Below are 13830 nucleotides of genomic sequence, written 5' to 3'. Positions count from 1 at the left end.
TGCATCTCCGTGAGATCCTGGCCAGCCTGGTTATGAAGCAAGTACAGGACAGCCAAGGCTTTACAGAAAATCTCTCTCCAAAAAACAAAACAAAACAAAACAAAACAAAACAAAACAAAGGCAAAAAACCTGCCATATATTCAAGGAAGACAGCTATACCAGTGTACACCCAATTCTCATGTACCTAATTTCACATTGAAAATCTAAAAATGAAAAGAGACTGAAAAGAAACTTTTTGTAGCAAATCAATGTCATTTGTGTTAATCTCAAGAAACTTCTCTAATGACACGGACTGCTTGAATGCTCTTGACTACCAGTGATGAATTACCCTTACCCTTTAAAGGCAGTCTGACTGCTAGACTTCCTGCATCTAAAGACCCAGATTGGTATTAACAGCAAACAAGACATGAGAACCTGTCACCATCACCTTTCAAAGCTACCTGTGTCCCAGCTCTTAAAGGGCAAGTATTCTGACTGGTGCATGGTATGCAGCTTTTGACTATGAAAAGAACAAAGGTTGAGTTTTGTTTGGTACCGTTTCTTTGTATCACTAGGTATCCTTGGCTCCTATATACTCTGCTTTATCCTTTGGGGGTGGATGAGAGCATGTACATTAATATGAACAAATGGATGGAAGACAGAGATCAACTTTGGGTCTTTAGATATCGTCCACTTTGTCTTTTGTTTTAAATATTTATTTATAAGGGTATGAGCTTTTCTCCTCCATGTCTTTAAGTGTACTGCATGTGAACCTGATCCCCACTGAGGCCAAAAGAGGATGCTGGATCCCTAGAACAATTTTTGTTTTTGTTTTTGTTTTTTCTTTAAGATTTACTTATGGTGTATACAGTGTTCTGCCTGCACATATGCTTGCATGCCAGAAGATGGCAGCAGATCTCATTACACATGGTTGTGAGCCACCATATGGTTGCTGGGAATTGAACTCAGGACCTTTTGAAGTGCTTTAAACTTCTGAGCCTGCAAATTTCATGATTTCCTCCTTTTTGATTGCTGAGTAGTATTCCATTGTATAAAAATACCACACTTTCTGTACCCATTCCTCCGTTGATGGACATCTGGGTTGTTTCCAGGTTCTGGCTATTACAAATAGAGCTGCTATAAACATGGTTGAGCAAGTATCCCTTTTGTGTACTTGAAGAAACTTTGGGTATATACCTAGCAGTGGTATAGCTGGGTCTTGAGGAAGCACTATTCCTATTTGTCTTAGAAAGCGCCAGATAGCTTTCCAGAGTGGTTGTACCAGTTTACATTCCCACCAGCAGTGGAGGAGGGTTCCCCTTTCTCCACAACCTCTCTAGCATGTGTTATCGCTTGAGTTTTTCATCTTGGCCATTCTGATGGGTGTAAGGTGATGAAATTTGCAGGCAAATGGTGGGATCTAGAAAAGATCATTCTGAGTGAAATATCCCAGAAGGAGAAAGACAAACATGGGATATACTCACTTATATAGACCTATAAGATATGATAAACATAATGAAATCTATACACCTAAAAAAACGATAATCAATAGAGCGGACATGGGGTAAGATGATCAATCCTCGTTTAGAAAGACAGATGGGATGTGCATTGAACGTATGACAGGAGTCTACTGAGCGCATCTGAAAGACTCTAACTAGCAGTGTTTTCAAAGCAAAGACTCATGACCAAACCTTTGGCAGAGTACAGGGAATCATAAGAAAGAAGGGGAGTTAGTCTGATGGGGAAAGGATAGGAGCTCCACAAGGACCAAATATATCTGGGCACAGGGTCTTTTCTGAGACTGACATTCAACCAAGGACCATGTATGGATATAACCTAGAACCTCCGCTCAGATGTAGCCTGTGGTAGCTCAGTAACCAATTGGTTTCCCAAAGTGAGGGGAACAAGGACTCTTTCTAACAGGAACTCAATGACTGGCTCTTTGGTCTCCCCACCCCCGAAGGGAGGAGCAGTCCTGTTAGGCCACAGAGGAGGGCTTTGCAGCCAGTCCTGAAGATACCTGATAAAACAGGATCAGATGAATGGGGAGGAGGTCCCCCCTATCAGTGGACTTGGAAAGGGGCACGGTGGAGATGAGGGAGGGAGGGAGGGACTGGGAGGGAATGAGGGATCGGGACACGGCTGGGATACAGAGTTAATAAAATGTAACTGATAAAAAAAATAATAATAAAATAAAAAAACAAAACAAAACAAAAAAACCCCAAAACTTCTGAGCCATCTCTCCAGATCCTAGTTCAGGACAGTTCTAAGAAACCACATGTGCTGGGACTTGAATCCAGCTCCTATGCAAGAGCACAAGTGCTCTTAACTGCTGAACCATTTCTCTAGCCCCTACCTTGTTTTTTCTTTTCTTTCTTTCTTTCTTTCTTTCTTTCTTTCTTTCTTTCTTTCTTTCTTTCTTTCTTTCTTTCTTTCTTTCTTTCTTCCTTCCTTCCTCCTTCCTTCCTTCCTTCCTTCCTTCCTTTCTCTTTCTTTCTTTCTTCCTTCCTTTTTTTTTTTTTGAGACAAGCTCTCTTATTGGTTAGCAGATTATGGATTTGGCTAGGCTAGCTAGCCAGTAAGCCTCCTGTTTCTGACTCCCCATTCCTGAGGTTACAAGCATATACCACCATATCTGGCCTCTTTTCAGGAATATGAGGATTGAATTCAGGTTCTCGTGCCTGTGAGGGAAGGAATTTACCAACAAACCCAATCCTTCAGCATTCCTATCTTTCTATTAAATATCATCTATGTCTACCTTTTCCTCAAAGTTAACTTAAAGACATTATTATACTCTATAAAACAGAAATACAGCAACAAGTTTTTGATAAACTATTACCTGCTTCACTTCACTAGGGTAACTCTATCTTTCACTTTTTTTTTTCATGTCAAGACCTACCCCTACAAAAAAAAAAAAAAAAGCTTTCCATTTACAGTCTTAAGTTAAAACTTATTCTTGTATCTTAGACCCAAACCAATCTCCCGAGCACTCTGAACCACCACATACATGAAATAGCTCCACTTGTAACTCACTGCACAGGGTATTCAGCTCTTTCTTACAGATGGATATGCTTTTGAGAAGCCTTTCCCTCAGACTCTCCTGCTCAGCAATCATCCTATCCAGAAGATCCTACAAGCGAGAAAACAGTTGATAAAGGTTTGGAGCCACTGGGAATAAAACAAAACAAACAAACAAACAAACAAACAGACAAACAAAAAACAGATCTACAACAAAACCAACCAGCATTAATATGAAAACCACCATAACTTCAAATTTTGTAAACAGGCCTTTAAATTATCAAAATCAGAAAGAGCTTGTGATATCCTAATATAAATGACTAGTCATTATTTCTTCTTAAAGTTCATTTATTATTATGTGTGTTCATGATGTGGGGTTGAGGAATGGAGGAGAGAAGACAACATTAAAGAGTCACCATATTTGGGTTCTGGCGACTGATCTCAGGTCTTCAAGTTTTTATCATGATTTGCAGGTCCTTTACCTACTAAGTCAAACCTACAATACCCGAAATATCACTGTGTGCTATCTCAAATAAGGCATCAACATCACTACTGTTCTCACAGCAGAGAGACTGTCACCAATTGACTCACCTTGATATGCTATTTTACATTGTTGGTTCTTTGTAATTGCTGTTCCTCTGGAATCCCAATTAATTCCCATATTCCCAAATGTGGGTGAGAGCTTTCCAGAGGCATATGATGGGCTCCTCTGCTAGTACCTCACTGAAAAATCAGTACAAAACCATTTTGCTTGTAAGATGCAGCATCATTGTCTCAGGACTAAAAACACTATTTCCAGGAACTAAATTGAGTAGTTTCCAAGAGCCCTTGACAGTAAAATAAAGTCAGAGTAAGCATACCAGTTTAATAAATTCTTAGTCATTTTCTGTGTCTCCTAAATGCAACACTAGCAAAATTATTACATTCTTCTGAATTAAGACCCAATGACTTTGTTCGATGATTCTATGTATGGCAGTACAATGCTCAATTACAAATGATTTATAAAAGAAAAAACAGACAAAGTATCAGTAAAATAAACTGCTAACATAAGAGTTTGCTGGTACAAAGCTCCTGAAAATAGCTGGCAGAGAGCTGAGCATGGTGGCTTGTGCCTTTAAACCTGCACTTGAGAGGCTGAGCCTTATAAAGTCTTAGATTCTTCTGCTTTGGCCTCCAGAGTGCTGAGATTACCAATGTGCACAAGTCAGGCAGTGGTGGTACACGTCTTTAATCTCAGAAATCAGGAGACAGAGGCAGGGAGATCTCTATGAGTTCAAGGCCAGCCTGGTCTACAAAGGAGTTCCAGGCCAGCCAAAGCGATACCTTGTCTCAAAAAAATGGGCAACCACAACACCGAGCTTGATTCTTAAATTACAACCAGTAATTCAACGACTAAACTTAAAAGACATCATCACAGGTTGGAAGTGGCTCAGCAGTTAAGAGCATTGGTTGCCAAGTTAAATTCCTAGCACCCACAAAGCAGCTCAGAGCTGTCCAGTTCCAGAGGCTCTGCCACTCTGACATAGACATACATGCAGGCAAAATACCAATGCACGTTAAAAAAAAAAAAGACATCATCACATGATTGTAAATAAATAGAATAACAAATTTTCACATTCATATTATACTTGCTGTATAAATTGGTACAGTCCCTTAAAAATGTTGGGTTTGACATGGTGGTACATGGCTGCAATCCTAACAATTAGGAAGCTGACTCAAAATAGTGAGCTCAAGGCCAGTCTGGTATACATACCAAGTTCTAGGACACCATACACAAAGACCCTGTTTTTGTTTGTTTGTTTGTTTGTTGTTGTTGTTGTTTTAGTGTTTGGAGGGGCTGCAGAGACGGCTCAAAGGTTAAGAGCACTGGCTCTTCTTCAAGAGAACCCAAATTCTGGTCCCAGCATGCACATGGTAATTAACAACCATCTGCAAATCCAATTCCAGGGGATCCAATTCCCTCATTTGGCCTGTGAGAATACTAGGCACACAAATGGTACACAGTCATATATTAAAAGAAATAAATGAACAAATTTTTAAAAAGAGGTTGAAGGATCTGAGATACATGGCAAAAGCTACTTTCTCTTTTAAAAAAGAAAAAAAAAAGAAGAAATTAATGATTTCCTTGTTTTAATTTCTGAGTAGTATTCCATTGTGTAAATGTACCACAATTTCTGTATCCATTCCTCAGTTGAGGGACATCTAAGTTGTTTCCAGATTCTGGCTATTACAAATAAAGCTGCTATTAACATAGTTGAGCAAATGTCCTTATTCAATGGTGGAGCGTCTTTTGGATATATGCCTAGGAGCGGAATACCTGGATCTTGAGGAAGCGCTATTCCTAATTTTCTGAGAAAGCACCAGATTGATTTCCAAAGTGGTTGTACAAGTTTATATTCCCACCAACAATGGAGAGGGTTCCCCCTTCTCCACATCCTCTCCAGCATGCATTGTCACTTGAGTTTTTGATCTTAGCCATTCTGATAGGTGTAAGGTCGTTTTGATTTGCATTTCCCTGATGACTAAGGATGGTGAGCATTTTTATAAGTGTTTCTCTGCCATTCGATATTTCTCTATTGAGAATTCTCTGTTTAGCTCTGTACCCTATTTTTTAATTGGATTACTTGGTTTGTTGCTTTTTAACTTCTAGACTTCTTTCTATATTTTGGATATTAGCCCTCTGTCAGATAAAGGGTTGGTGAAGATCCATTCCAAGTCTGTAGGCATTCGTTTTGTTCTGAACAAAGTGTCCTTTGCTTTACAGAAGCTTTTCAGTTTCATGAGATCCCATTTATTGATTGTTGCTCTTAGAGCCTGTGCCTAAGGTAGCCTGGTTGCCTAGAGACTGAAAGAATCTGCCAGTCTCCCCCTGTAATCACCTAAGTGCTGTGATTAAAAGCACAGGCATGCCGGGCATGGTGGTGCATGCTGTGATCCTGGGGAAGCAGAGGCAGGTGGATCTCTTTGAGTTTGAGGCCAGCCTAGTCTACAAAGGGAGCCCAAAACAGACAAGGCTATACAAAGAAACCCTGTCTTAAAACAAAACAAAACAAACAAAAAAAACCACAGGCATTGCCTGACATATTTACCTGGATTCTCAGGATGGAATTTGGGTCTTCATGCTCATGTGGCAGTTAGCTTACTGACTGAGCCATCTCCATCCTCAACCCTATAAAGAAACAACTTAAATCAATGGACAAAGATAGACTTGATAGGAATGTTATGTTATTAAATGAGATCTCTTCCTTACACCAAAGGAAATGTCTGCCTTTCAGTGTTCACATTCTTCTATTTTCAGAAAATGAGACAATTAAGCAAGAAAATAAGATGTGTACTGAGGCAAAAAAAAAAAAAAGTTGAATTCTCTAAGGCAGAATATTTTTTCTTTTGCAATAAGATAATCATATTAATCAGTTTCCAAAGGACAAATATTACTTGTTTCCAAACATTTGTGGAACCTAGAGATCATGAATGCATAAAGGCATGTGTGTACGCACAAGAACTTAGAAGGAGAACTGGAGGCAGTAAAGGAATCTAATGTGAGGGAACAAGGTTCAGCAGAACAGATGGGTGTGAAGGGAAATATGCTCAAAATATATAACATATGTCTAGAAAAATGGCCGTGTGTAATCTGGTATAATAAAATTAAAGTGAAGTGAAATAAATAAAGACCTTCATTTCAATAATAAAATTAAATATCCAAAGGGGAAAAATTCCCAAAGATATATAAGAAACGTAAAAAAAAAGAGAAAAATGGAGGGGCAAGATTCACAATTAAAATATCAAAAAGCCTCAATAAAGAAAATCTAGAGGAAAAAAAAGGAACAAACAATGTTCAGAACCTTAAATCCAAACTAAAAAAAGGGCACAATAAGAGAAACTGTCCATCTAGACTCAGTCACATATATGGAAACAACATGAAGAAATCACAGCAATTCGCATTCAAAAACTCTAGACAGTGATCAGCACAGATTTACCACCAGAAAGTCAATTTGCTTTAGCATTATAAAAATGCAGAAATTTTATTCAGGATACTAACAAACTCAAGGCATGTGGTCAATCAAATACATATAGAATACATATACCATTTAGTAAGTTGTAATATATTAGTAAATTAAAATACAACAAAACAAAGAACAAGCAAAGTCTCTTAGCAAGTTAAAAGCAGAAGGTAATCATTCAAAAGGAGAAACTATCAAAACCCTACTTACAAAAAGCATTATCATTAACTGAAACCACAGAAGCATGTTCTTAACAAAGGGTTTAAAAACAAGAGTAAATAACATTGACAGTCTAGTGGTTTATTCTAAAGCACCTAGTCTATACAATGAGAAAAGAGGGAAAGGAGAAAGAGTTGGAAAGTGTGAAAGGAAAATGTCATTATTTACAAATAATAATATTATTAAAGATCTACATTTCCTAAAGTAATTTACAGATTAAAGAAAATCCTCATCTTAATGACAGTGACATTCTAAAAAGAACTAGAAAAATATTGCCTAAACAATATCTCAAAAAAAAACCATGTTAGAACTGCCAAAGAAAATTTCCGAGGCATACTAAAGATATGGTAAACAAAATAGCATATGATAAGCCTGACTCCGTGGTGCATGCCTGTAATCCCAGCACGCGGGGAGGCAGAGGCAAGCAGATCTCTGTGAGTTTGAGGCCAGCTTGGTCTACAAAACAATTCCAGGACAGCAAAGTCTGGGGTGGAAAAAAAGCAGCTGATGATATCACAAACTTACCTAGAGGGATGGCTGAGTAGTTAGAGCACTTGTTGCTCTTGCAGAGGACAGGGATTTAATTCTCAGCACCCATGTACTGGCTCACAATCATCTGTAATTCCAGTCCCTGTGGATTTGACCTCCGTGATCATTAGGCCCATGTGTTGTGCATATACACACAGATAGGCAAAATACACATATGCATAAAATAGAAAATAAATTTAATACAAAATTTTAAAGAAGAATCACAAACACCAATGGAAAAGAATGGACAAATGCTAAAGGAAAAGCATAATGACCTCCAAATTAACTTGTGCTCAGTGGCAAAAGTGCTAGCCTAGCATGCCCAAGACCTGGATTTGCTACTGAGCACTTCAAGAAAACAGAAATAATACCTATTAATCAGTAAGAAGAAAACAGCAATCAAATTTAAAATACACAAAAATCTTAAGCAAGTATTTTGAGGCAATAGTATTTTGAGAAAAGCTATGGCCACCATAAGTTTTTAGGAACCAAAAGTGTGCATGATTAGAAAAGTATAAAAGAGTTGGAGAAATATCATTTCCCCATACATTTAAATGGCAAAATTAAGAAATATGACAATACCAAGAGATCATGACTACACATAACAGTATTCTGGTTCCTTACATTATGTTTATTATTCATTTTAATGAAGTTATCTTTATATCAAAATACATTTAAAACATTTTAGCACATACAATGTTATTGGAAGCCCACCAGAAATGCCCACTCAGGCAGTTTTGGCCAATTGAAAGTCTTTGTTCCAGCTGGCTTGAACTACACAAGGTATTTGGGATCCAAATGTATCCTTGAGTGTTTAGGGCAAGGATTTTTTTAAAGAAAAAAAGAAGCACATCCTGGTATCTTCATGAGCAGCTTTGGGTGGGAGTGCGAGTTTGCAGAAGTAAGTTGTTTAACAGGAGCTAGGATAAGCTGTTGGCTGAATTGGGAGTTTGCTCAAGAAGGCGGTTTAACAGAAGCAAAGGTAAGCTGTTAGTTGGGGCATCGTGACCTCTGGTTCCTAGAATAGAGTTGGGAAAGCTTTCTCAGGATTCTCCATCAAAGAAATCAAAGTCTGGTCATCTCCTCTGGGCTCCTTGTACCATGCTGGAGACCACAGAAACATTTACCAAGACTGTATCCCTACCCTTAAGGGTCTGGAGTTTCCCAGGAGTATGGGGACTATACAGCATGAGCTGGCAGGAGAGAACTAGGGGGTGTGCATCCAGGGTCTCAGGAAAATCCTGTCTGACCAAAAGCTACCACATGCTCTGGCATGGCTACCCATGTCAACACCCAAAAGAAGGAAAGGTAAATCATCTCTTCTGAACACCTCGGAGGTAAGTCTGGTCTGTAGGAGGTGCGTAAATTATTTTGACCTGGCCAGGTTGCCCAGAGAAACCCCAAACCTGCACCTCTTCTCTCAGCCTTGCTGTTGGAAATTGACCTTCCTCACCCCTCATGCTCCAGAGTGTTCACTTTGGTCTTTAGTGGCTTGAATTCTGCTCCTGGTCCCAAGGTCATGGTCCTGTTGTCTGAATAGAGGTAGGGAGAGGCATGACCTCTCATCTGAGACACACCACTCCCACCCCCACCCCTGGCCAACTAAGCAGAGTACACGAAGTGAGACCCCTGAGCTGCTGTAAGCAGAAGTTGAGCCAGGGAAGGGGAATAGTATTTCTCCCAGTTGTACTAAGGTGAAAAGTGGAAGTCCGATTCCTTCCCTGTCCATGGTTTAAGTCTCCTTCTCTACCAGTGAGTTATACAATTGGAAGAACCAAAATCTATCCATTTCAGAGAAGGCGCAGTCACTTATCAAAGGTCAAAGTGCCTACTGCTAGGTCTGAGTACATGAGTTTGATCCCAGGGACCAACTGATGGACAGAAAGCACTGACTCCCCCAAGTTGTCCTCTCACCTACCCACAACTGCTGTATACCCCACCCAGAAATAAGTGTAAATACTTACTCCTTGTGCTTTGTTTTCAAAACAGTGTTTCTCTATGTAGCTCTGGCTGTTTTGGAACTCACTGTGTAGAACAGGCTGGCCTCAAAGTCACAGTGATCCACTTGCTTCTGCCTCCCTGGTGCCGGGATTAAAGGCATGGGCCACCACTGCCTGGGTTTTTTTTTCTTTATATTATTTTAAATTATGTGTGATGGGAGGGTATACACACATGAATGCAAGTGCCCACAGAGGCCCGAGGTGTCGTGTTCCCCATGAAGCTGGGGTTACAGGGAGTTGTAAGCTGCCTGATGATGTGGGTGCTGGGAATGGAACTCAGGTCCCCAGGAAGAGCAGTGAGTGGTCTTAACCACTAAGCCATCTCTCCAGCCCCAAATGTGAATTTTAAACCTTATTCTAGTGTTCTGGTTAGTGGCCCACATCCATTCACCCCAACTGGTTGACCACGCCTCCCCCTGTACAACTCCTGGGACCCAGCCCCTCCCCTTTGGATGCGGCCTTATCCAGTCTCCCTGCACATGCAGCCCCGCCTCCCGATACAAAGCCCCGCCTCTCAAGGTGCCGCCCACCACAGGGTGCCCCGCCCCAGACCCGAGTTTCTGCCGCCCTGGAAAAGGCGCCTAGCAACCCGCACAGGACAGTGCACAGCTTTCAGCCAATCAGCGCGGCTCCCGCCCGAGACGGCCTCCTCGAGGTCGGCTACCTCACCCTCTCCTCACAGTGGGGAGAGGAGCAGCCGGCGGAGGAAGCAGACCGAAGGTGTGAAGGCGGCTGTGTCTTGAGGCGGTAAACTCGGTTCAGCCAAGGGGAGGAAGGCGAGGAGGGGAGCTTCGGGGTGAGGCAGAGGAGTGTGAGGACGGGAGGAGGGTCCCCCTCGAGAGAGGCCCGGTCCGGGGGCCATTTTAGCTGTGAGGCCAATCCCGGTGGTGTTCCCTGAGGCCTCCGACAGGAAAGTGGAGGTGGTGGGACTCGGGGAGTCCACTGACGGGGGTGAACCTTACCCGAGGCCTCCGACGGTAAAGTGGAGGGGGGTGGTACTCGGGGAGGCTGCTGACGGGGGTGAACCTTACCCAAGGCCTCCGACGGTAAAGTGGAGGGGGTGGGACTCGGGGAGGCCTCTGACGGTAAAGTGGAGGGGGTGGGACTCGGGGAGGCCTCGGACGGGAGAGTGGAGGTGGTGGGACTCGGGGAGGCCTCTGACAGGAAAATGGCGGCGGTAGTGAGTCTCGGGGAGTCCTCTGACAGGAAAATGGAGGCAGTGGGTCTCAGTGAGGCCACTGAAGGGAAAGTGGAGGGGGTGAGCCTCGGGGAGGCCGCTGACAGGAAAATGGCGGCGGTGGTGAGCCTCGGGGAGTCCTCTGATGGGAAAATGGAGGTGGTGGGTCGCAGCGAGGCTGCTGATGGGAAAGTGGAGGTGGTGAGCCTCGGGGAGGCCGCTGACAGGAAAATGGCGGCGGTGGTGAGCCTCGGGGAGGCCACCAATGGGAAAGTGGAGGTGGTGGGTCTCAGAGAGGCCACTGACAGGAAAATGGACTGGGTGGGTCTCTGGGAGGCCTCCGACGGTAAAGTGGAGGGGGTGGGACTCGGGGAGGCCGCTGACGGGGGTGAACCTTACCCGAGGCCTGCGACGGGAAAGTGGAGGGGGTGGGTCTTGGGGAGGCTGCTGATGGGGGTGAACCTTACCCGAGGCCTGCGACGGGAAAGTGGAGGGGGTGGGTCTTGGGGAGGCCGCTGACGGGGGTGAACCTTACCCGAGGCCTGCGACGGGAAAGTGGAGGGGGTGGGTCTTGGGGAGGCTGCTGATGGGGGTGAACCTTACCCGAGGCCTGCGACGGGAAAGTGGAGGGGGGTGGGTCTTGGGGAGGCCGCTGACGGGGGTGAACCTTACCCGAGGCAGCTGAAGGGAAAGTGGAGGGGGTGGGTCTCGGCGGGAAAGTGGAGGGGGTGGGTCTTGGGGAGGCCGTTGACGCGGGTGAACCTTACCCGAGGCCGCTGACAGGAAAGTGGAGGTGGTGGGACTCGGTGGGAAAGTGGAGGGGGTGGGACTCGGGGAGGCCGCTGACGGGGGTGAACCTTACCCGAGGCCTCCGACGGGAAAGTGGAGGGGGTGGGTCTCGGCGGGAAAGTGGAGGTGGGGGGTCTCAGGGAGGCCGCTGACAGGAAAATGGCGGAGGTGATGGTGAGCCTTGGAGAGGCCGCTGACCTGAAAGTGGAGGTGGTGGTACTCGGAGAGTCCTCTGATGGGAAAATGGAGGTGGTGGGTCGCAGCGAGGCCGCTGATGGGAAAGTGGAGGTGGTGAGCCTCGGGGAGGCCGCTGACAGGAAAATGGCGGCGGTAGTGAGTCTCGGGGAGTCCTCTGACGGGAAAATGGAGGCGGTGGGTCTCAGCGAGGCCACTGAAGGGAAAGTGGAGGGGGTGAGCCTCGGGGAGGCCGCTGACAGGAAAATGGCGGCGGTGGTGAGCCTCGGGGAGGCCACCAATGGGAAAGTGGAGGTGGTGGGTCTCAAGAGAGGCCACTGACAGGAAAATGGACGGGGTGGGACGCGGGGAGGCCGCTGACGGGGGTGAACCTTACCCGAGGCCGCTGACAGGAAAGTGGAGGGGGTGGGACTCGGCGGGGAAAGTGGAGGGGGTGGGACTCGGGGAGGCCGCTGACAGGAAAATGGCGGCGGTAGTGAGCGTTGGCGAGGCCACTGATGGGAAAGTGGAGGTTGTGAGTCTCGGAGAGGCCGCTGACAGGAAAATGGAGGGGGTGGGTCTCAGGGAGGACGCTGACTGGAAAGTGGAAGTTTAGGTGAGCCTCAGTGAGGCTGCTGATGGGAAAGTGGAGGTAGTGGTGAGCCTCCGTGAGGCCGCTGACAGGAAAATGGCGGTGGTAGTGAGCCTCGGCGAGGCCACCGATGGGAAAGTGGAGGTGGTGGGTCTCAGAGATGGCGCTGACGGGAAAGTGGAGGCGGTGAGCCTCAGGGAGGCCCTTGACGGGAATATGGAAGTGGTGGGCCTCCATGAGGCCTCTGCTGGGAAAGTGGAGGGGGTGAGCCTCTGTGAGGCTGCTGACAGGAAAATGGCAGAAGGGGTGAAACTTCCCAGAGGCTACTGACAGGAAAGTAGAGGTGTGGGTGAACCTGGCCGAGGCCGCTGACAGGAAAATGATGGTGGCGAAAGTAGCTGAGTACTGGGTCTTGAACAGGCAGACCCCTGGCTGGAAGGAAGGAAATCCTAGAGGAGTGGGGAACCCTGGGAGGACTATGCTGCCATTACAGAGATGGCCACTGGGAATGGATGGGGTTGGAGGCCAGAGGCTAGGAGCAAAGAGAAGCTTGTGGCAAGGATAAAGATGTAGGGCCCAGTGGTGGTGGCAGTGTCAGCTGCAGCGCATGCTTTTTAACCGCAGCACACAGGAGGCAGAAGCAGGTGGATCTCTGTGCGTTTGAGGCCAGCTTGGTCTACAAAGTGAGTCCAGGACAGCCAAGACTACACAGAGAAACTCTGTCTCAGAGAAAAACAAAAAGACCTAGGGAGGAGCTGGAGACAAGTTGGCTTTTCTTGGGGCTAAGGGTGAGAAGGAGCTAGGGAAATGGTTACTATCAGGGAGCAAATAGGTGGTGAGGGAGCCATGGATGAGCTGGGGAAGGGCTTAGGATTCAGGAGCTTGGGGATTAGGTTAGGAGGAGGAGCTGAAGAGGGGCTGGGAGAGAGGAGGAACTTGGGACATGATAGGAGAAAGCTATGGGTGAATGGGGATGGAGGTTATGAGAAGTTGAGAGGTTATGGGTGATGAGGAGCTAGAGAGTGGGGAAGGGCAAGGAGCAAGGTGGAAATGGATGCTGAGGAGTTGGGGAGGGGTATGGAGGATCTGGGGAAGGCAAAGGAGAGGCTGAGAACGAATTGGAGTTTGGAAGAAACCAGGTGTGAGCAAGTGCTCTGGGGGTGGTGGTCTAGGAGTAATGCAGAGGAGGAGTTGGGGAGGGATTAGGAATAATGGAGATTTCAAGAGGTTGAGGAGGCTTTGGGAAAGAGTAGGAGATAGCTGTAGAGAGGTGGGTGTGTTTGTTAGATGTTAGGAAATCCTAGGGAAGAGTTAGAGGAGAAGAGGAGCTGGGGAAGGTTCTAGGGGTGAGGA

At 45.4% G+C, this 13830-nt stretch overlaps 1 pseudogene; it reads right to left on the bottom strand.

The window, feature by feature from the left end:
* Positions 1–9266, bottom strand: part of LOC132649955 (protein regulator of cytokinesis 1-like) — a 30265-nt pseudogene extending 20999 nt beyond the window's left edge.
* Between the last annotated feature and the right edge of the window lie 4564 nt (positions 9267–13830).

The sequence above is a fragment of the Meriones unguiculatus genome, chromosome X, assembly GCF_030254825.1.
Source record: "Meriones unguiculatus strain TT.TT164.6M chromosome X, Bangor_MerUng_6.1, whole genome shotgun sequence".
Lineage (NCBI taxonomy): Eukaryota > Metazoa > Chordata > Mammalia > Rodentia > Muridae > Meriones > Meriones unguiculatus.
The sequence above is the reverse complement of the archived record's forward strand: the minus strand, read 5'-3'. Positions and strand labels throughout refer to the sequence as shown.